This window comes from Acomys minous, assembly GCF_964271855.1.
Source record: "Acomys minous genome assembly, chromosome: 14".
In the NCBI taxonomy this organism is placed as follows: Eukaryota; Metazoa; Chordata; class Mammalia; order Rodentia; family Muridae; genus Acomys; species Acomys minous.
Genome location: NC_140496.1, coordinates 47,451,613 through 47,474,472, shown reverse-complemented (window position 1 = coordinate 47,474,472; position 22,860 = coordinate 47,451,613). Strand labels below are relative to the sequence as shown.

At 45.1% G+C, this 22,860-nt stretch overlaps 1 long non-coding RNA gene and 1 pseudogene across 2 annotated transcripts; both read right to left on the bottom strand.

Moving 5' to 3' along the window:
• Positions 1 to 3,522: 3,522 nt before the first annotated feature.
• LOC311583728 lies at positions 3,523 to 9,589 on the bottom strand. Its single transcript, XR_014774650.1, has 3 exons — positions 9,499 to 9,589; positions 9,156 to 9,322; positions 3,523 to 3,657 (listed from the first exon to the last, which is right to left on the bottom strand). It is a non-coding gene; the product is annotated as an uncharacterized lncRNA (long non-coding RNA).
• Positions 9,590 to 10,824: 1,235 nt separating this feature from the next.
• LOC311582465 (large ribosomal subunit protein uL16-like) lies at positions 10,825 to 15,605 on the bottom strand (annotated as a pseudogene). The gene is made up of 3 exons: positions 15,442 to 15,605; positions 11,518 to 11,622; positions 10,825 to 11,332 (listed from the first exon to the last, which is right to left on the bottom strand). The product of its transcript is annotated as a large ribosomal subunit protein uL16-like (transcript).
• Between the last annotated feature and the right edge of the window lie 7,255 nt (positions 15,606 to 22,860).

The following is a 22,860-nucleotide window of genomic DNA, read 5'->3' as shown; positions in this document are numbered from 1 at the left end:
CTGGAACCTAGAGTAACCAGAACCCAGAACCTCAGCAGGAGCCAGAGCCCCGAAGCCTTCCCTCGAGCGGTTCTCTCTAGGAGCATCTCGAAGTGCAGCGATAAACAGCCAGAACGATCCCAATTCTCCAAAAAGCCCCGCCTCCAGTTCTGGGCTCATTTATATATCTCCTCCCAGAGTCTGTTCACGGGATCTTTTCAGCTGGCAACAATCAAGCTCCCGCAAGAGGTGGTTGGTCTTCTAGTGGATTAACCTCACCTGTTCTCTCACGAGGCCATTCCAATCCCGCACTTGGAATCCTAAAAAGCAGGTTTATCTCTCCTTCAGAGCATTTAAGGGATTGCTGTCTGGGAGAGTAAGATTGTGTTAGGACTCAATCTCGATGTGTCCCTCTGGACTGAGTATCCTGCTAGCTTCTTTCAACCTGTGGAGACTAAGCTACACAGAATACACAGGGTCTGGCCCCTGCCTGTGGCTTCCAGGCGGCAGGAGCAGGGTCTGGCTCACTTTCTGCAGAGCCAGAGTGCGGCAGCTGGTGTGGGTCTCCACCTCCCTTCACTGTTCCAGCCCTTGCCAGTTCCCTGGTTCCCGGTTCCCGGCAACGGCAACGGCTTCTTCACACCATGGCACCAACTTCTATTTCCTTGCCCTTGACCACATCTCAGCAAACAGTCTCTTCCTTCTAATACTTCAGTGACGAATACCCGTCTTCTCCATATCTGTTAAAACAATGAGGTCTGGTCTACTTTCCTGATACGTGAAGACATATATACCACTTGACTCTTTTTGCTTCTGGGTGAACTCACTCATTATGATAATTTCTAGTTCAATCCATTTGTCCACAAATTTTGGGAATTCCTTGTTTTTAATAGCTGAGTAGTATTCCATAGTGTAAATGTACCACAGTTTCTTTATCCATTCTTCTACTGAGGGACACTTCGGCTGTTTCCATGTTCTGGCTATTATGAATAAGGCAGCTGTGAACATGGTTGAGCATATGTCCCTGTTGTGTGCTGGAGCATTTTCTGGGTATATTCCAAGGAGTGGAATAGCTGGGTCTTGAGGAAGCCCTATTCCCATTTTTTCTGAGAAAGTGCCAGATAGATTTCCAAAGTGGTTGTACTAGTTTGCATTCCCACCAGCAAGTGGTGTCACTTGAATTTTTGATCTTAGCCATTCTGATGGATGTAAGATGGCATCTCAGAGTTGTTTTGATTTGCATTTCCCTGATGACTAAGGAGGTCGAGCATTTCTTTAAGTGTTTCTCAGCCTTTTTATATTCCTCTGTTGAGAATTCTCTCTTTAGTTCTGAGCCCCATTTCTCAATTGGGTTATTTGGTTTGGTGGTGTTTAATTTCTTGAGTTCTTTATATATTTTGGATATTAGACCTTTGTCAAATGAAGGGTTGGTGAAGATCTTTTCCCAGTCTGTAGGCTATCGCTGTGTTCTGTTGACAGTGTCTCCTGCCTTACAGAAGCTTCTCAGCCTCATGAGGAGAATGGGGAAATAGAAGGATCCAGAGGGTCCTAGAAACCTGCAAAAAGAACATTATGGCCCACAGATCTGGGCCCAGGGGTCCTGCTCAAACTATGGCACCAGCCAAGGACAATATAGGCAGTAAACTTCGAACCTGTACCCAGATCTAGCCAATGGACAGAACATTCTCCACCGTTGAGTGGAGAGTGGGGTCTGACTTCCATGTGAACTCTGGTGCCCCATTTTTGACCATGTCCCCTTAATGGGGAGGCCTGGTGTCACTCAGAGGAAGGATAGCAGGTTACCAGGAAAAAACTTCATACCCTATGAACATATACAGGGGGAGGAGGTCCCCTTCAGTCACAGACATAGGGGAGGGGAGTAGGGGGAAAGTGGGAGGGAGGGAGGAATGGGAGGATACAAGGGATGGGCTAACAATTGAGATATAATATTAATAAATTAATAAAATATAAAAAAAGAACAGAAAACAATGAGATCTGGTGCCCTCTTCTGGCCTGCAGGTGTACATGCGGGCAGAACACTATATACATAATAAATGATAAATCTTAAAAAAAAAAAAAAAAAGACGAAGTTTTTCATCTGTTCTGTGCCACATCCCTCTCTCAGTCTCATGGCTTCATGTAACCTGGATACTGCAAAGCAAGCCTTCTTGGATTTCCTGTTCTCCCCTGTCACCAACCTAAGGCTCCCCCAAAACACCAACTGAAAGAGCATCAGGGAGGGCTGAGAATGTAGCTCAGTTGACAAAGTGCTTGTCTCAAATGCATGAAACCCTGGGTTCCATTCTCAGTACCACGTAAACCATGTAGTACTTGGCTTTCTGGTGTTCTGGTACATCCATAGAACTCCAGCATTTTAGGGTGTGGAGGCAGGAGGATCAGAAGTTGAAGGTTATCTTCAGCTACACACTGAGTTCAAGGCACACCTAAGCTGCACAAGACATCCGCCTCCCCAACCCCTGGAAAAAAAGCATCATGAATAGCAATGATTCAAAACATGTTTACCTGTCATTCTTAAAACAAAACAAACAAACAAAAAACTAGAAAGTTCTATTGCCCAAATTTTACCCAAATAACCCATTTTAAATCCATCCTAATGTTCTTGTGCTGCTATAACGAATACCACAGATTGGATGACAGATAAACAACAGAATGTGCCGAGTTCAGAGACTAGTGAGACCACATGCTACCCCCACTGTGATGCCATAATGAAAGGGCAAAGCGCAGGGAGCTAAGGCCTTCTACAAAGTGTCTGGTGCTACTTGTGACTTAATCTCCTGCTCAAACGCCCAGCTGGTAATGGCATTGAGTGGGGAATTATGTTTCAACAGGGATTTTGGAGACCACATAAACAGTAGTATTTCTTTCCAAAGCTCCTCCCCAAGGACAGCCTTCTCAGCCTCTGCGCTCTCTGAAGAAATCATCTGCCCTCTAGACAGCTGCTCCAGCCTTTCCCTTCAGTCTCTTCATACAGCACACATGCACACACATTTACACACACTCACACACTAGCACGTACACACACTGACATACATGTTCACACATATGCACTCACACATTCACACATAAATACCCTCACACATTCACACACATACACACACATACACACACACACACACACACACACACACACACACACACACACGTGCGCACACACGGACACGCGCACACACTCACACATGACAAAGACCTCTAACACTCCCCCTGCTTTCATCAGCTGCCCCCACGTTGGGCTCTAGTGAGCATGGAGAGGAGTGAGCGAGCAGTAAGTAGCAACCCCAGTCACCACGCCGCCTCTAGACATGGCTCCTGTATCCTTTCCACCAAATCAGTAAAGACCATTTTGAAAGCAGGATCAAAACTTTTTCTCATGAGAAAAGTCACGCAGCGGTTGGAGAGATGGCTCAGCAGTTAAGAATGCTCGCTTGCGCAATCATGAAGACCAGACATCAGATCCCAGCAGCCTTATGACAAGCCAGGAGTTCTGCACATACCTAAACTCCAAGGCTCAGTGGGGCCAAGACAAGAGGATCGCTGGGGTGAGCTGGCTTCTGGCGTAGCGAAGAAGAGAGCTCCGTGGCCAGCTAATGCCTCAAGGTAGAGGTGAATACTGATGGAGGAACACACCAAGCTTTGGCCTCTGGCCTCTGGCACACTCACCTGCACACACATGCACAAAAACACACACAAATTAATTAGTTAATATATTTAATTTAAGTAAAGAAAGTCTACTCACCACCCCCCAAAAAATCAAACATGTTAAAAAATGCATTACATGAGCCAGGCCGTGGTGGCACATATCTTTAATCCCGGCATTCAGGAGGGAGAGGCAGGCAGATCTCTATGAGTCTGAGATCAGCCTGGTCTACAGAGTGAGTTCCAGGACAGCCAAGGCTATGCAGAGAGATCCTGTCTCAAACAAACAAAAAAAAAAAAAGAATGAAGGAAAAAAAAAAGAAACGCATTAATTGCATTACTGGAGAGGATGGCTCAGTGGTTAGGAGTACTGACTGCTCTTCCAGAGGACACAGGTTCAATTTCCAGCACACACACCATGGCTCAATCCATCAGTAACTCCAGTGTCCTCCAGTCCCAGGGAATCCGGTGTCCTCTTCTGACCATCACATGTAGTACACATGCATACACGCAAGCAATATACACAAAAAAATTTAAATGTAAGTACAATTTTTTAAAATGTATTGCCTCCAAATTCAAAGTCCTCCTTGATTTTTATCACTTCTTTAACTCAAGATTATTTTCAGTGTATATACTAGCTGAGAGATATATGTTTTGTTTTGTTTTATTTTTCAAGACTGGGTTTCTCTGTGTGTTGTTGGCTGTTCTAGAACTCACTCTGTAGACCAGGCTGGCCTTGAAATCAGGGATTCTCCTTCCTCTGCCTCCTGAGTGCTGAGGATAAAGGCTTGTGCCACTGCCCAGGCTGGTATTATCTTTTCATTTATATATATACAGCAGAGTTTTTGTTTGTTTGGTTGGTTTGGTTTTTTGTGTGTGTGTGTGTGTGTGTGTGTGTGTGTGTGTGTGTGTGTGTGTGTTTTGGGTTTTTTTTTTTTTAAGTTTTTTGTTTGTTTGTTTTTTTGTTTTTTGAGACAGGGTTTCTCTGTGTAGCCTTGGCTGACCTGGACTTGCTTTGTAGACCAGGCTGGCCTCGAACTCACAGCGATCCACCTGCCTCTGCCTCCCGAGTGCTGGGATTAAAGGCGTGTGCCACCACACCTGGCTATACAGCAGTTTTTAATTGGCAAAAGATTTGAACAAATGAATGTCAAATATGAAATGATGCTCTATCGTTTGAAAAAATGGAAATTAAGGCCACAATGATACTACCACAGTATGCTGTTTAGAATGGTTAATACTGATGGGGCTTCGCCATATAACGTGTCAGCCAGGGTTAGAAGACTGGTGGTGGCATCGCTCATGGGGACATACCCCTTGGACTAGTGTCTCGATATAAGTGAGTATATACCATTTAGCTCTTTTTGCTTCTGTGTGAACTCTCTCATTATGACAATTTCTAGTTCAATCCATTTGTCCACAAATTTTGGAAATTCCTTGTTTGTAATAGCTGAGTAGTATTCCATAGTGTAAATGTACCACAGTTTCTTTATCCATTCTTCTATTGAGGGACACGTAGGTTGTTTCCAAGTTCTGCCTATTATGAATAAGGCAGCTATGAACATGGTTGAGCATATGTCCCTGTTGTGTGGTAGTGCATCCTCTGGGTATATTCCAAGGAGTGGAATAGCTGGGTCTTGAGGAAGCCCTATTCCCATTTTTTCTGAGAAAGCACCAGATAGCTTTCCAAAGTGGTTGTACTAGTTTGCATTCCCACCAGCAATGCAGGAGTGTTCCTCTTTCTCCACACCCTCACCAGCATGAAAAACTGTACCTACCAGGATAGTGGGTAAGAGGGGAGGACATCCTATTGAAACTTTAGGTGTGAGAAGCCTGGGAGAAAGAGGAAATAGAAGGATCCAGCGGGTCCTGGAAAACTACAGGCGAGTCTGGGCCCTGGGGTCCTCCGCAAACTGTGGCAACAGCCAAGGAAAAAATAGGCAGTAAACCTCGAACCCCTACCCGGACTAGCCGATGAACATTCTCCACTGTTGAGTGGAGAAGGAGATCTAACTTTCACACAAACTCTGGTGCCCCATATTTGAACCTGTCCCTTGGATGGAGATGCCTGGTGGCACTCAGAGGAAAGATAATAGGTCACCAAGGAGAGACTTGATACAGTATGAGCATATTCAGGGGGAGGAGGTCCCCCTCAGACACAGACTTAGGGGAGGGGAGGGGAGTAGGGGGGAAGTGGGAGGAAGGGAGGAATGGGAGGATACATGGGATGGGCTAACAACTGAGATGTAATATGAATAAATTAATTTTAAAAAATGGCATCGCTCCTAACTGGGGGTAATCCATATACCCATCAATGAAAGAACAGGTAAACAAGTCATGGTCTGTCGATGCAGCGGTGCACAACCCCACAACACAAAGGAGTGCTGTGCTGTGCTGAGCCAAAGAAGCCGAAAGAGAAGTGGGTTCTCTGCCTGATCCTGTTTACAGAAAACTCTAGAACTAATGTGACTGGGAGCAGATGAGGGATGGGTTGTGTGGGTGGAAGAAAGAAGAAATAGATCATCACCTCTGGGCACGACTTGTGAGGGGTTTAGCTGTTTTTCACTACCTTGATTTTGTAATAACTCCAGAGGTGTAAAGATGGTCCCAAAACTTGTCCAATGTTCACTTTAAAAATATGTCATTAGCTGGACATGGTGGCACACACATTTAATCCCAGCACTCGGAAGGCAGGGACAGGTGGGTCACTGTGAGTTCGAGGCCAGCCTGGTCTACAAAGCGAGTCCAGGGTAGTCAAGGCTACACAGAGAAACCCTTTCTCAAAAAACAAACAAATAAACAAACAAAACCTGTCATCAGCCAGGTGGCATATCCCACAAGGGAGGCAAAGACAGGCAGATCTCTGTGAGAGTTCGAGGCCACTCTAGTCTTCAGAATAAGTTCAGGTCAGCCAGGGCTTGTCTCAAACCTTGTGTCAAAAACAAAAACAAAAACAAAAAAGCCACATGGTGTGGGCTGGATCGATGACTCAGACCTGTAACAGCACTTGCTGCTCTTGCAGAGGACCTGGGTTTGGTTCCCAGCACCCACGGGGAAACTTATAATTGTCTGTGAATTTTAGTTTCTGCCTTCCATGGGCACCAAGCTAAGCACACACACACAGTACACATACATACATTCAAGTAAAAACGCTCATACACATACACTAAAAATGAATAAAAATATGTTTTAAATATTTGTCATGGAGGGCTGATGGTGCAGGTCTGTGGTGGGTCACTCCAGCCGGACACTACCCAGTAACTTGTTTGTCACTTCTCTTGGTCACCCCTTCCCTTGATCAGCCCCAAATAAACTAAATACAAATTCATTATAAAAATCATTCAAAATTCCCCAGCAGTGATGGTGCATGCCTTTAATCCCAGCATACAGGAGGCAGTGGCAGACGAATCGTTGAGTTCAAGGCCAGCCTGGTTTACAGAGCAAGTTCCAGGGCAGCCAGGGCTACATAGAGAAACAACTAAACAAAACAAAACAAACAAAAAGAAAATCTTAAATAAATAAATAAAGCTGTTACATTTTGGGTGTACATGTAGAAAAGGAGGCTGGCAGGACCTCTTGCATGGTGATATGCTGCCCACACAAGCCCAAGGTCCTGAGTTTGATTCCCCAAGAGCTATGTAAAAAGTCAGGCAGGCCCCACGGCACCTCGTTCCTGGGATCCCAGAGCTGGGAAGGTGGGGAAAGGAGCATCCTGATGCTTGCTGGCCAGCCAGCGTGGCCGAATTCTCAGGCTCCAGATTCAATGGGAGACACTGTCTCCAAAACCAAGGAGAACAACCCCTGAGGAGCAAAGCCAGAGGCTCACCTCTGGCCTCCTTGTGCATACGTACGCACAGGTAGACACAGGTACTTATGTACATAAAATATGGCAAAGGAGGGGCTGGAGAGATGGCTCAGCGGTTAAGAGCACTGTCTGTTCTTCCAGGGGTCCTGAGTTCAATTCCCAGCAACCACATGGTACCTCACAACCATCTGTAATGAGATCTAGTGCCCTCTTCTGATGTACAGGTGTATATGGAGGCAGAACATTGTGTATGTAATAAATAGATAAATAAATATTAAAAAATACGGCACAGGAGATTGATTATTAATGGCTAAAATTCATATGCCATTTGAGAGTGTTAAGGAGATAAAAGGTGTGGGAATTCGACCAGACTCAAAAGACATTAATTTGGGGTAAGCAACCAAATGTTTTCCAGACTTGACTGAACACTTCCTGTTTCCATTTTATGTACAGAGGAGCCATGATCTTGGTTGTGTCATTCACTAGTTGTGGAGTTAGGAATAGTTTTTTTCTTTTGTTTAAGAGCTCTGAACTTCCCATTCTGGGCCAACAAAATGGAAATCGCCATGCTTATTGGTAGTATGGGTTCTTATAAATATCATTTGAATGTAAGGCTTTCAAAAATTTGTTAGCCCCACCCCAGACACTATAGGAACACAATTTTCTGTGAAAAAAAATTCAAAATGCTAGCACATACACCTTATTTGTCATTGATCACACAGTCACAGTATGTTGGGTATTAATATTTAGGGGCGGGGCTAATGATTTTTGAAGAGCTGAGATTGACAGAGCCATTTGCCCGAGGGAAAGACTCCCCTCCCTGTTCCGTGTGGGAAAGTGATGGAGTGAGTTGCAGAGTTTTCTTCCTGCTTTCGGGGCTCTTCTGTCTCGTTTGTAAGAGAATGTGGTCTCATGGCTACACGAAGCCGCTCTGGGAGCCAGGCGACTCCAAAACGGATGGAGGAGGCTAAGCCACAGTCACCAACACTGAGACCATGACCTCTATATCCTCAGCTAAAACCACAGCAGCACGGCTCGTCCACTGCGGTCAGAACCCTGTGTCCCTGAAAGTGAAGCATCTTTGTGGGGAACGGGGGAGGGGTTGAGACAAAGTTTCTCTGTGTAGCCTTGGCTGTCCTGAAACTCCCTCTGTAGACCAGGCTGGCCTTGAACTCAGAAATCTGCCTGCCTCTGCCACCCAAGTGCTGAGATTTAAAGGAGTGCACCATCACGGCCCACCTGAGAGCGAGGCATTTTTAAAGGGACCAAAGCAGATTGTAAATGAAAAGGAAGGAAGGAGAGAGGGAGGTGGGAGTAAGGGAGGGAGGCAAGGAGGAAGAAGGAAGGAAAAGCTCACGTGAAAAACTCTTACCTCAAATGAGACAAGAGATAGTTTATTCCAGAGCCAAACATGAGTGACCATGGCCTGGAAACAGAGATTTAAGCTATTGTAAAGTCTATGTTCCAAGATGGTTACCATTGAATTAAGTTTTATAGTAACAGAACAAAGAAAATAATAAATCAAGACACTTTTCAAATACATCAGCTGAAACATCAGGAAGGCAGGTCACGGAAAAAGCAGGGACTTCTCAGCAATTGGCCACAGATGCTATCTGATGACATTCTTAGCTTTTCGGTTAGAGACAGCTAGGGTACATTCCAAAGGATTTACGTAATGGTCACAAGATGTTAGGTCACACACAAAGTCAATACTCACGTTAAGGAGGCTAAAGATGACCCAAGGAGGCTAAAGATGACCCAAGCAGGCTAAAGATGACCCAAGGTAATTTGGCTCTGGACTTGCAATGTTCCATTCTCTCCTCGTCAATCAATCTTGCAGAAGGCTCGATGGAAGGTGTGGGTCTCTCCAGGAAGTTTAGTTCACTGGAGGGAAGAAGAAAGGAAGAAGGGGAGAAAAGAAAAAGAAGGGAAGGGAAGGGAAGAGGGGAAGGAGGAAAAGAAAGGAAAAGGAAGTCTTCCAACCAAAAGAACACAGACACTGCTGTCTGACGGCAGCATCCAAATCTCAGAATCCTAAAGTTGGCAACTCTCCCACATACCTCATGCCGTGTAGCCTCGGCTTCCGTTATGCTGAGCAGAACTGTAAATTCTGATGTCTGTCGATACAGAAAAATGTGTCTCAGATATTCCTTACACACATGAAAGAGCTCTGAAGTCTTACCACACGTGGGTGGACAGTAAGTAGTCTCAGTGTCTCTGAGGATCTAATTTGCCCAAGGATTTAATGCCACCTAAAGGCAATGGTGGCAAACTGCACAAAAAAGAAGAAAGAACTTTTCAGTTTGGATATGAAAATATGTGTTTGGCTCAATGTATTTCTGAATTAATTCCATACATCTATTGTGCTAGCTTTTTGTTAACTTGACTCAAGCTAGAGTCATCTGGGGGAGATGGAGCCTTAATTCATATCCTATCATAAATGACAAAAATGTCTCCACCAGATTGGCCTGTAGGCATGACTGTAACTCATTTTTTTTTTTTTGATTGATTGATATGGAAGGACCAAGCACACTGTGGACAGTGTCACCCCTGGGCAGGTGGTCCTGGTTGGTCCAAGAAAACAAACTGAGCAAGTTATGAGTAGCAAGCCAGTAAGCAGCACTCCTCCACACCTCCCTATCAGCTCCTGCCTCCAGGATCCTGCCCTGGGTTCCTGCCTAGACTTCTCTTGGTGACAGACCGTGTAGCACATGTAAGCCAAATAAACCCTTTCTCAGCCAAGTTTGATCATAGCAATAGAACCAATTGACATATCAATATTATTAAAAAGTTAATGTCATTGGCAACAAGCCTGGCATAAGCAGCACTAAAATAAAAGTCTTCAAGAGGGATGTGTGTGTATGTGTGTGTGTGTGTGTGTGTGTGTGTGTGTGTGTGTGTGTGTGTGTGTGCGAGTGCATGCATGCGTGCTTATGCACCCATGTGAGAGCATTGTTGGCATCTACAAAATCACACCTTAAAGACTGGTATTGACAAGCCAGGCACGGTGGCGAGCGCCTTTAATCCCAGCACTTGAGAGGCAGAGGCAGGTGGATCTCTGTGAGTTTGTGGCCAGCCTGGTTTACAAAGTGAGTCCAGGACAGCCAAGTCTACACAGAGAAACCCTGTCTCAAAACAAAACAAAACAAAACAAAACAAAACAAAACAAAACAAAAAATAAAAGAATGGCATTGATATGCTGAAAGATCTTTGGAAGCTGCTTAAATGCAAGCTTCTTCTGACTTCCCCTAGCATCCCCGCCCCTGCTGCCCTCCAAGCCAGTCTGGAGAGCGACTTTCTGAAAATTCCCATATCTACTTGATGAGCTATGCCCTAAGCCGAGTACAATTGCCTTCAGTCTTTTTTTTTTTTCTGTATGCGAGATTTAGTACTGAACATGATTTGGTAGGGTGCAGAAAGGCATCACAGTGGGAGGCCTCCTCAGGAATGCGGGGCTCTCCACTCGTCCGAGGGACCGCAGTTGGGGGTATATTTGACCCCACAGCCATCAGGAGTGAGCGCTTCTCAGCAACCCCATCTTCAAATCCATCTGCATTAAACTTGCGCAGCCCCACTTCTTTGAGATGAGGCTCTTCTGGCGGCCAGGGAACTTGAACTTGGCTCTACTCAGAGCCTCAGTCACATGCTCCTTTTTCCGCAGCTCAGTGCAGATGGACGTGATGACCCGACCAATGTGAACCCTGGCCACTGTACCCTGGGGCTTCCCAAAGGCGCCATGCATACCTGCCTGGAGCCTGTCAGCCCCAGCACAGGACAACATCTTGTTGATTCGGATGACACAGGAAGGGTGGAGCCTCACTCCAATGAGAAAGCCATCCTTGCTGTAACTCTTTACTACGGATTTGTTGGCACAAATGCGGGCAGCCTCCAGCGCTTCAGAAGAGAGTTGCTCTTACTCACCTGACATGATGTAAAGTGGGAATTCATCAGCCTTTGCCTTCTTCTGCCCCACATCAAAGATGCTGATTTTAGGCCAGCCTGGTCTACAAAGTTAGTCCAGGACAGCCAAGGTTGTCCCAAAAAAACTGAAAAAAAAAAAAAGATGTTGATTTTAGCATCAGGGACACCCTGGCAGAAGTGGAGACTTTGGGTATGGTTTGTTCTCACAATACCGGAAAGGGTGGGACGGTGGCCCAAACCGACCTAGGATCGTCGGTGGCGCGCTAGAGGCAAAGAGAGCCTTCCGTATTCTCACTGAAACTTCATTAAGCAGCAAGGATTCGACTCCTATCATAAGAAATTCTGTGGATCGCTGTGAGTTCGAGGCCAGCCTGGTCTAAAAAGTGAGTCCAGGGCTACACAGAGAAACCCTGTCTTGAAAACAAAACAAAACAAACAAAAAAACAAACAAAAGATGAAGATGAAGAAGAAGAAGAAGAAGAAGAAGAAGAAGAAGAAGAAGAAGAAGAAGAAGAAGAAGAAGAAGAAGAAGAAGAAATTCTGAAACTCAAGCACCATATCCAGAGCCTGGGAAACCATTGTCCCAGGCCGCTGTCTGTTTTTTTCTGGCTACATTTAAGCCACTCGAAACACAACATACTATCTTTCTTTTTTGTAAAGATTTATTTATTCTTATGTATGCAATGCATGTACACCTGCACACCAGAAGAGGGCATCAGATAACATTCTAGATGGTTGTGAGCCACTTTGTGGTTGCTGGGAATTGAACTCAGAACCTTTGGAAGAGCAGGCGGTGCTCTTAACCTCTGAGCCATCTTTCTAAAATTGTCCCCATCGCTGCTTCCCTCTCCTCATGGTCTAATTTAACCTTCTTTTTGTTTATTTGGGTCTATTTGTTTCTTTGAGTCAGAGTCTCACTGTGTTGCTCTGGTTGGCCTGGAACTCACTATGTAGACTAGGCTGGTCTTGAACTCACAGACATCTGCCAGCCTCTATCTCCTGGGGTGCTGTGATTAAGGGTGTGTGCCACCAGGCGTAGCTTCCACTTAACCTTTCTTTAATCTCACACTTTCTGTCTGATTCCTCGGTGCTGTCAAACCACTCCCATGAACATTATAAATGTGTGTGTCTTTTCTCCTACCTAATCTGCTACCATAACTTCATTCTTGTGAACCTTTCTATAGAGAGACTATCTTGTGTATTGTGTATTGTATGCCTGTCAATTAAAACAAAACAAAACAAAAACCTACAGCCTATAGGAAACGGTAGAAGAGAAGGTGGGACAACCAGCAGGCAGCAAGGATTCTGGGATAGAGCCAGGGAGGGAAGATTCTCCCAGGAAGAGGTGAGGAGGACAGACACATGGTACTTGAGCAAAGGTAACCAGCCATGTGGCAGAATGTAGATTAGTATAAATGGGCTATGTTATGAGCTAGTCAGAGAAGAGCCTAGCTATACGGCCTAGGAATTTGTAAATATATCCTGAGTCTCATAAGTGATTACTCAGGGAGCTTGGGTCTGGGAGAAAAAAAACACATCCTACTAGACCCTTCCAAGGGTAGAGGGGACATTTCACTCACCTCTGCAAGTGTCTTTGTTCAGCATTACAACAAATTATAGTTAAAAGCCATCATGTGGGTATTGGGAACTGAACCTGGGTCCTGTAACAAGTACTATTAACTGCTGAGCCAACTCTCCAGCACCCTAAAAAAAAAATCAAATATGTAAAACTCCATAGGGAAGCATCAATGCTGGACATGGAGGAGGGAGGGGGCTCATGAGCCCTTACACCTAGCTGAGGGTTTATTGGAAATTGATGGCTCCTGAGGGAGGGGAAGTCAGTTTTCTTTAAGCATGTGGCCCCTTCGATCCACCATGCTCCAATGACTGGCCTCATGACCATGAGTATATATGAGCAGCACAAATTAGATTCAACGGATTATTAAGAAAAAAAACGTAAAAGGAGACATAAGGTTGGGAGTGGGTGGGAAGGAGGTGGGTGGATCTGAGAAGAATTATAGGAAGGAGTGGAGGGTAAATGTGATCAAATAACATTTATGAAACTCCAAAAAAATTAACAAAATATTATGTATTTAAAAGTCCTCAGTGCTAGCCGAACACAGTGGCACTTGCCTATAATCCCAGCATTCAGGGAGGCAGAGGCAGGCAGGTCTCTGTGAGTTCAAGGCCAGCCTGGTCTACAAAGTGAGTCCAGGGCAGCCAGGGCTGTTACACGGAGAAACCAAGTCTCAAAAAAACAAACAGACAAACAAACAAAAAACCAAAACAAACTGAAACAAAAGCAAACCATCAGTGCTAGAGAGCCAAAATATAGATGGGGCTCAAGTGTGCATTGACTGATGAGTGGATAAAGTGTGGTACACATGCCCAGGCAGTGAGCTGTATCCAGCTGGAAAGAGGAAGGAGACTGGGCTGGGCAAAGTGGCTTAGTGGGCTCTTGTTGTACAAGCATGAAGCCCTAAGTTTGAATCCCCAAAACCTATGTGAAAAGCTGGGCATGGTGTTGTCCACTTGTAACCCCAGAATTGGGGGTTCGGAGACTAGTGGGTAGTCCTAGGGATTACTGACTAGCAAGTTTAGCCCAGACAGGAACTTCATCTCCAGTGAGAGATCCTGTCTCGAAGAAACAAGGAAGCTAGCCGTGTTAGCACATGCCTTTAATCCCAGCACTCATGACGCAGGCCTCTGTGAGTGTGAGATCAGCCTGGGCTACAAAGCAAGTTCAGGACAACCTAGGCTACAGAGTGAAACCTTGTCTCAAACAGTACAATACTGTGGAATTCAGTAGAAGAAGTCTCCCAACATTGACTTCAACACGTCATAGAGGAAGACTCCCAATATCAACCTCTATTTCCAGATCTATAGATGCATGTTCTCACACACACACACACACACACACACACACACACACACACACACACGCTGAGAGAATATCTCGTATCTGTATGGAAGCTTCACCTGTCAATAATAAATCTGATGGCCTACAGCTTAAGCAGGAAATAGGAGGTGGGACATCCCTTAGGCAAAAAGGATTCTGGAATAGAGATGGGCATGGGGTTCAGCCTGCAAGATGTGAGGTGGACAGACGCACGGTACCTGGGCAGAGGTAACCAGCCACGTGGCAAAATGTAGATTAGTCAAATGGATTATTTTGTGTCATGAGCTAGTCAGAGAAGGGCCTAGCTATATGGCTGAAGTATTGGTAAATAATATTTTGAGTCTCCATGAACCGTTATTCCAGGAACTTGGAGTTGGGAAGAAAAAACCCTGCAAAACATACAGAGAGAGAGAGAGAGAGAGAGAGAGAGAGAGAGAGAGAGAGAGAGAGAGAAGGGGGGATTTTAAAAGAAGAAAATTCTAATGTGTGCTACGATATAAGTGAAACTGGAAGACATTATACTGTCAAAAAAAAAAAGAGGAGGCTACAAGAAGACAAATAGTATATGATTCCACTTAGATACATAGAGCAAATGGGTTTTAGAGGACACAGAATGAATGGTGTCCAGGAAGGGGGAGGAAAAGCATTTAATGGTTGCAGTTTAGGACCATTAAAGGGCTCAGGAAACGGACGGTGGCGGTGATCTCAGAGCACTGTGAATGTACTTAGACGTCACAGAATAGCACACCTTAAGATCGCTAACACAACAAATGTTCTGGTGTGTGTGTGTGTGTGTGTGTGTGTGTGTGTGTGTGTGTAATCATAATGCAAAATGTCAAAACCATCCCAACTGGTGGGAAAGGATGAGTTAGTGGAAAGAAAAGGTGATGCAGAATTTCTGGAAAATAATGTGACAAAAGAGAATCTTAGGCTTGTATCTTTTTTTTTTTTTTGCATGTGTATGTTTGTGGTGTGCATGCTGCTTGTCTGCTTTGCTTGTGTCTGTGTGCATGCGTATGTCAGCTTGGAGCTGCCATTTGATAGCTTCCTTCATCCCTCTCCACTTTGGTGAAACAGAATCTCTCTCAGAGCCTGGCGCTTGCTGATCCCAGTCTAGTTAGCCACCTTGCTAACAATGCTTCTGCTTCCTGAGTGCTGGGCTTGCAAGCAGCCTCCAGCCCACCCGGCAGTGCCCGTGGGTGCTGTTGGTCCAAGCTGCAGCCTCCAGCCCACCCGGCAGTGCCCGTGGGTGCTGTTGGTCCAAGCTGCAGCCTCCAGCCCACCCGGCAGTGCCCGTGGGTGCTGTTGGTCCAAGCTGCAGCCTCCAGCCTGCCCAGCAGTGCCCATGGGTGCTGTTGGTCCAAGCTGCAGCCTCACTCCTGGGCCCTAAGTCCTTTATCCTCTCTGCCATCTCCTCTACCCCAGATGTTTCCATCTGTGGACTGATTAATCCTTTATCTAGAACTCTATCCAAAATGCATCCAGAGAATCAAGCACAAGAAAATCACCCAGGGAAGTTGCCCACAAATCTATAATGGGGAACTATAAAATTATATCGAGCCATGCACATTTGTACAGTACAATCATAACATGCTTATTTATGAAGAACAACAGCATGCTTCATTAAGAGATACAGAGGCGTTTTCTGTTTTACACACATTGCATAAGTGTCTTTTACTACTAAGTGGCAAAATGTGCATCCAGATTTTAAACATTTTTTGGATTGTAAGAGTTGAAAGAAAAAAAAAAGAAGAGTTGAAAGAATTTGAATACCTATCACAAGGTTTTCTTATTGAAATACTACATTTTGCCTTAACTTACTAAAAAAAAAATCTGTTGAAAATATGTTAAAATGTCAAAGTGTGGGCCGGGCTGTTATTGGTGGTGGCAGCAAAGAAACGTATGCAGCCCTTTAGTAGCCTGAGGAGCCATTCGGATAATACTGATCCCAGCTAACAAAAAACCAAACATGTTTTGGAAGGGATCGTTAGACTCTAGAGGGCTTCTCTACCCTAGCCAGTTCCCAAATGACCAAGGCAGAGGCCTCTTGGATTGATATAAGCTTTAAAGCACAGCAACTAGGCAGATATCAATCCTTTAAGCTATTTTGCTATTTCCCAGCTACACACATCAAGCTACTTGCCATAATTGTTCCTGCCTGGGCTGCTTCTGCTCCGTCAGGCCGGCCCTCATGGCCACATGCTCATGGTCCGTAACTTTGATGCCTTCTCCTGCAGGCACTGCATTCATGTGCACATACCACCCCACCCTGGACACATAAATACATAATGAAATAAATCAGAAGGGGGGCCGCTGGAGAGATGGCTTAGCAGTTAAAAGCACCAACTGCTCTTCCAGAGGTCCTGAGTTCAATTCCCAGCACCCACATGGCAGCTTATAACTGTCTGTAACTCCAGAATCTGACACCCTCACACAGACATACATGCACCCAAAACACCAATGGACATAAAATAAAAATAAATAAATTTTTTTTAAAAAGAGGACAAGGATGTGGTTCAATTGATAGAATACTTATCTAGCATGCATGGAGCCCTGGGTTGGTACCCAGCACCATATAAACCAGCGGTGTGGTGTAGAGCCCACTCTCAGAAGGTGGAGATGGGAGCATCAGAAGTTCCAACACATCCTTGGCTACGCAATGACTTTGATATCAGCCTGGGATGCAAAAGAAAGGAAGGAAGAAAGGAAAGAAGGAAAATATGGAAGGAAGGAAGAAAAGAAGAAAGGAAGAAAGAAAAAAGGAAGGACAGAAGAAAGAAAGAAGGAAGGAAGGCAGAAAGGAAGGAAGGAAGCAAAAAAGAAAGAGGGCTGGGTGTGGTGGCGCACGCCTTTAATCCCAGCACTCGGGAGGCAGAGGCAGACAGATCTCTGTGAGTTTGAGGCCAGCCTGGTCTACAAAGCGAGTCCAGGACAGCCAAGGATACATAGAGAAACCCTGTCTCAAAAAACCAAAAAAATAAAAAAATTTAAAAAAAGAAAGAGGGAGAGGAGGAGGTTTTTTCAAGATTTGGGGGGTGGTGGTGGTGGTGGTAGGGGTGGGTTTTGGTAAAAGCCTTCTATTTAAAATGTATTTGGGCATTGAGGTTTATTAAAAACCCCATGCTCTCACACTACTCTGTCTGTGTGAGTTTTCTACATTGTGAGTAGAATTGTAATGTGCCCTTAACAAAGGAAGTAAATAATAGGTTTTCTCCGCCTACGAGATAAGCCACTTCAAGCCGAATTAAAAGTACAAAGGCGTGTTTATTGGGGGCAGGTCTTGGGCTGGTTCACTGAAGAAAGAGGTCCAGGGAAATTGCCATGTAGACAAGGGGTTGGGGGAGGGGGTGGGGCGAGGAGGGGGTGGGTGGGAGGGGGAAGAGAGCATGTGTGTGCAAAAGAGAGAAATGCAGAGAGAAAGAGACCAAAATGTCTGCCTTGGATAAGGAGGTGCCTCTGGTGGAGGGGAAGCCCAGCCTCTGGCCTGGAGCGGTCAGGGTAGAGGGCAGGGTATACCAGCCATGCCTTGTAACACGTAGGGACTGAGGGATGCTGGGAGAATCTGGAGGCCAGGTCAGCTTTGATATCTTAAATAGGCACCTCAGCTGCTTTTTCCTGGGTACAGAAACCCAACAATAAAATTTAAATGATCTCTCCAGCTACCCCCAGGTTGTGTTTACCCTTAATAACATGACATGACTTATAGACGAATAAACTGTTTTTCCTGTTGCCACTGGCAGCGGGAGACAGAGAGGGAGACCAAGGAGTTCTATTCTGGCAGCGGTAGATGAACTACAGAAAAACATTCCAAGAGCAGTCAGTATGAAACCAAGTTAGGACTATTAAATGTGCTGATGGGTATGGCTTTCTTAAGAAGGGGAGCTAGTTATTTTGTTTGCTTGCTGCTTTTTCCAGATAGGATTTCTCTGTGTAGCCCTGGCTGGCCTAAAACTCACTTTGTAGAACAGGCTGGCCTCTAACTCCAAGATCCAATATCTGCCTCTGTCTCATAAGTACTGGGATTAAAAGCATATGCCACAACACTTGGTAGGAGCTAAATATCTTAACAATTGCTACAATATGATTTTTGTGGCTTTTAAAGTTACATTGCTAAAAGGATGTAATTTATAGCCAGTTCCAAAGATTACTCAAGGTTTTAAAATTACTTAGAAGCTGGGTGTGGTGGCGCACGCCTTTAATTCCAGAACTCGAGAGGCAGAGGCAGGTGGATCTCTGAAAGTTTCAAGGCCAGCCTGGTCTACAAAGTGAGTTCCAGGACAGCCAGGGCTACACCAAGAAACCCTGTCTCGCAAAAACAAAACAAAACAAAACAAAACAAAAAGTATGTATAAATTAGGCTTGGGTGTGGCACACAGTATAATTCCAGCACAGGGAAGGCTAAGCAAGAGGAGAGTCATTGTAAGTTCCAGACCAGCCTAGGTTATGTAACAAGGCCTGTTTATGAAAACAAAACAAAGGAGCTGGAGAGATGGCTCAGCTGTTAAGAGTGCTTATTGCTCTTGGAGAAGACCCTGGTTCAATTCCCAGAACCACCTAGTGGCTTACAACCATCTCTAACTCCAGTTCTTGGGGAACTTCATGCCCTCACCTGGCTTCCATGAATGCACGTGGTGCACAGACACACATGCCAACAAGACACCCATTCACATAAAATGAACATAAATAAACAGGTGAAAACAAAATTGAAAAAAAGGGCCAGGTGTGGTGGCACAGGCTTTAACCCCAGCACTCAGGAGACAGAGGTAGGAGGATTGTTGTGAGTTTGAGGCCAGCCTGGTCTACAAAGCAAGTCCAGGAAACCATCCCCACCCCACCCCCCCAAAAAAAAGTGGGAAAAAAACCCAAAACCAAACAAACAAAAAATAAGGACAAAACATATAAACCAGTTTACCTATTTTTCTTTTTTTTAACAAGCATTTTGTTTTGCAAATGCAATTGAATGCTAGTTTATGAGGTCCACTGCCCAGGTTCACACTGGGAGAGGTGTCCCAGTGAGGTTAAATTTGAAGGCCAAATCCATTCTGGCTTTATGCTGTTTTAATATTGTTATTTGAGATACCTCTCAGGAAAGAAAAAATGGTATTGTGTCTGTGCAGGCAAAGTTGTTTGATTTTTCCAATAAAGAGGGAGTCAGATGCTGGGGTGAAAGCACCTAGCTGACCTTCCTCCTCACCTAATGTCCCAAAGGAAAAGGAAAAGGAAGCCTCCTTTCCCACATTGTCTCCAAAAAATCTCTCAAACTAAATGTCCCTCCCTTCTACTTCCTGTGCATCTCTCCATCCTCCTCCAGACTTCCTCCCTCTCTCTAGGGTTATTTTCTTACGTTCACTCCTTGTCAGCTGGTACCTTATTCCACCTCTTAGCTCAGCACTAACTTTATTAAATCCTCTTTACAATACTCAAGCAGAAAGCTCTTAGATTAGAGGTGTGCACTAGGGATGAGCCACACCACAACAAGAAACAAGTTTTTTTTTCTAGGAAACAACACAATCTGGAGGCTCACAGTGTGATCAAATATCCTGCAACAGAAACTACTTACTTTTTCATTTTTCTTTTTTCCCCTCCGCTTGTGTCAAAGTTCTTGACTCTCAGCTGGCAAGAAACATAAACCATTCCCTAGAATGAACGGCTTATTTCCTTGTCCTTTAATTCCTCCCCCCCCCTTTCTACCCTGCCTCACCCTGGCTTGAGACTAACGCCAGGAGACCTGAGCAATCGTGTGCCCCTACCCCACCCCCCACCCCCCCACTACCCCACCCACCACCCGTGCACTGTTCAGTGTGATGGTCGCCTAAGGAGGTCAGATCACAAGAGTGACTGGGAAGGACTGCATTCTCATCCCCTCCCTCTGCCTGGGGGATAGTTGGAGAGGACATTTTTGGCACCTGCTGAATCCTCACATGGGATTGATAAGGCAGAGGGAGTGGAACAAAAAGGTGATATTTTGCTCAGCCTTTTCTCCTCCATCAAGGTGACTGATGGCATAAACAATCACCGTAGTCACAAAGATGGAGTCTATAACTGAACTCAGTGACAGGACTTCCCAAAGCAAGCTATCTGCCTACAGCCATTGCTGAGGGCCCAACCTGCCAACTGCAAAAAGCCATGCTAAGCCACCGGCACAGGTTGTTTCTGGGATGAGAGGCCAAGCACTCACACTAATGGAAAGCAGACAGGCGATGCTGAGGTCCTTCCATTACAGAACACAGTGGTTGCATGCTCCAGCTGTGTAGTTCCAGCTGTGCATCCCAGCTGTGTAGTTCCAGCTGTGTGTTCCAGCTGCCTAGTTCCAGCTGTGCCTAGTTCCAGTTCTGCAGCGCACCTCCCAGCTCCACCTGTAGGCTCAGGAAAGGCCTTACTCCATAGCCTGGCATTCCATACAAAATATTACTTTTGGAAACAAGTTTATATGAGAGAAAAAAGGAGCAGTTTCTTATAGTAATGGGACTCACTAGTATCACTACATAAATCATCACTCAGAAGCAACTGGCCTAACAGAATGGAGGAATAGCTTCCTGAAAACTAAGTATGGCACTGACATCTGTGCTGGAGGCTGCAGCTCTCTAAAATGGCCCTCAGTGTGTGGAGCTCTCTCTCTCTCTCTGCCATGAATATAAAAAGCGGGATAGCCCTACGGACAAAAAAACGAGGATGGCATTTCTAATGCTCATAATCAATAGCCACGACTCAGAGGTTTTGTGTCCCATTCTTGAACTATACTCAGGACTTTGTTCTCTTGGGGCTGGAGAGCTGGCCCAGCAGTTAAGAATGGATACTGTTGGGCAGGACAGATGGCTCAGTGGTTAAGAGCACTGGCTGCTCTTCTATAGGATCTGGGGCTCAATTACCAGCATCTATGTGGCAGCTCACAACTGTCTGTTAACTGCAGTTTCAGAGTAGCTGACACTCTCACACAGACATCCATGCAGGCAAAACACCAATCAGTGCTCATAAAATAAAAATAAATATGTTCATTTTTTTAAAAAGTAGATACTGTGCCAGGCATGGTGGCCCATGCCTTTAATCCCAGAGCTACATAGTGAAATCCTGTTGGGGGTGGGGGGTGGGGGGAGGACTGTATGGAGCCAGGAGGTGGTAGTGCATACCTTTACTCTCAGCTCTTAGGAGGCAGAGGCAGGCAGATCTCTTGAGTTGAAGACCAACATGGCCTACAAAAATGACTCCAGGACAGCTAGTACTACAAGAGAAACCCTGTCTCAAAAACAAAACAAAACAGAAACAAAAAAAACCAATACAATGAAAAAAAGTAGATACTGCTTTTGCAGAGGACCAGACTTCAGTTCTCAGGACCCATGTAGGTCAGCTGACAACTGTAACTCAGCTCCAAGGGGAAAGGGGATCTGACACCCTGTTCTGGCTTGCATGGGTGCTGCAACCATGACCATGTACCCAAATACACACACACACACACACACACACACACACACACACACACACACACACAGAGGCACACACACACAGGCACACACATATACATACAGTTTTAAATACAATTAAAAATAAAACATAAAAGACTTTGTTCCCACAGAAGAATGTTGCGCCCAGAAGGTCTACTACTAGTCACATCAGGCTGGAAACAGAAAGTGGCTACAGAGAGAAAACCAGTAGTTGAAGGCCGATCTTGATTACTCATAGAGTTTGAAGACATTCTTGTTAAAGTAACTTTTATTCTCCTGGTATGATTGTCAGCTCGGAAGCTTACAGCCTCTGTCTGCTAACCTAGGCCTGGTCCTGGAAGCTTCTAGCCTCAGTAAATCTAGGCCTAGAGTATTTTCAGCCTCTGAGACTTACTGTAGAATAAGCTCACCCTTTCTAGCTCTTTCTGAACTCTGGCTGGCTGGTTCACCTCAGCTATTCTGGCTCAAACTCCTCTTTAAGCAGATTCTAAGTGCTTTTCTCAGTTTCTGACTTTTTGCTTTGCTTGGCTTCATACTAACTTTAGCAGTTTGTTCTAATCTTCTGGCTCCTTTTCATCCTCTGGCTTGTTCTGTCTTCACCCATGTCTAGCTTGATCTCTCTTCAGCCTCTTTCTGGAAAACTCTCCTGGTAAAAACTGCCTCTCAACTCACTATTTCAATTGAACTGACTGAACAGAACTGACTAGAACTTAGAGATCTGCATGCCTCTGTCTCCAGAGTTCTGGGATTAAAGGCATGGACCACTATGCCTGGACCTAAGCTTTTCTCTACTTGGAACTTGGTCTATACTAGGCTGGTCTTGAACTCAGAGATCTGCTTGCTTCTGTGTCCTGGGATTAAAGGCATATCTGTATTTCAACCAGATCACACAGACCTAGAAGGTCTTTGGATATGATCTCTTGCCAAAAGAGCCATGTTCTGAGTTAAAATTCCTCTACACATCCTGGGCTGCATGAAGCTCAAAAACCAAAAATAAATTACAGGTAATTCAGATGGAGCTGTTTGTTTATATTTAGCTGCTCAGCACTGTCCAGTCCCAAGCATTTGATGCTTTTCAGATATCTTTACTCTTTAAAATTCAAAATTGAGCCGGGCAGTGGTGGTGCACATCTTTACTCCCAGCTTTTGGGATGTGGAGGCAG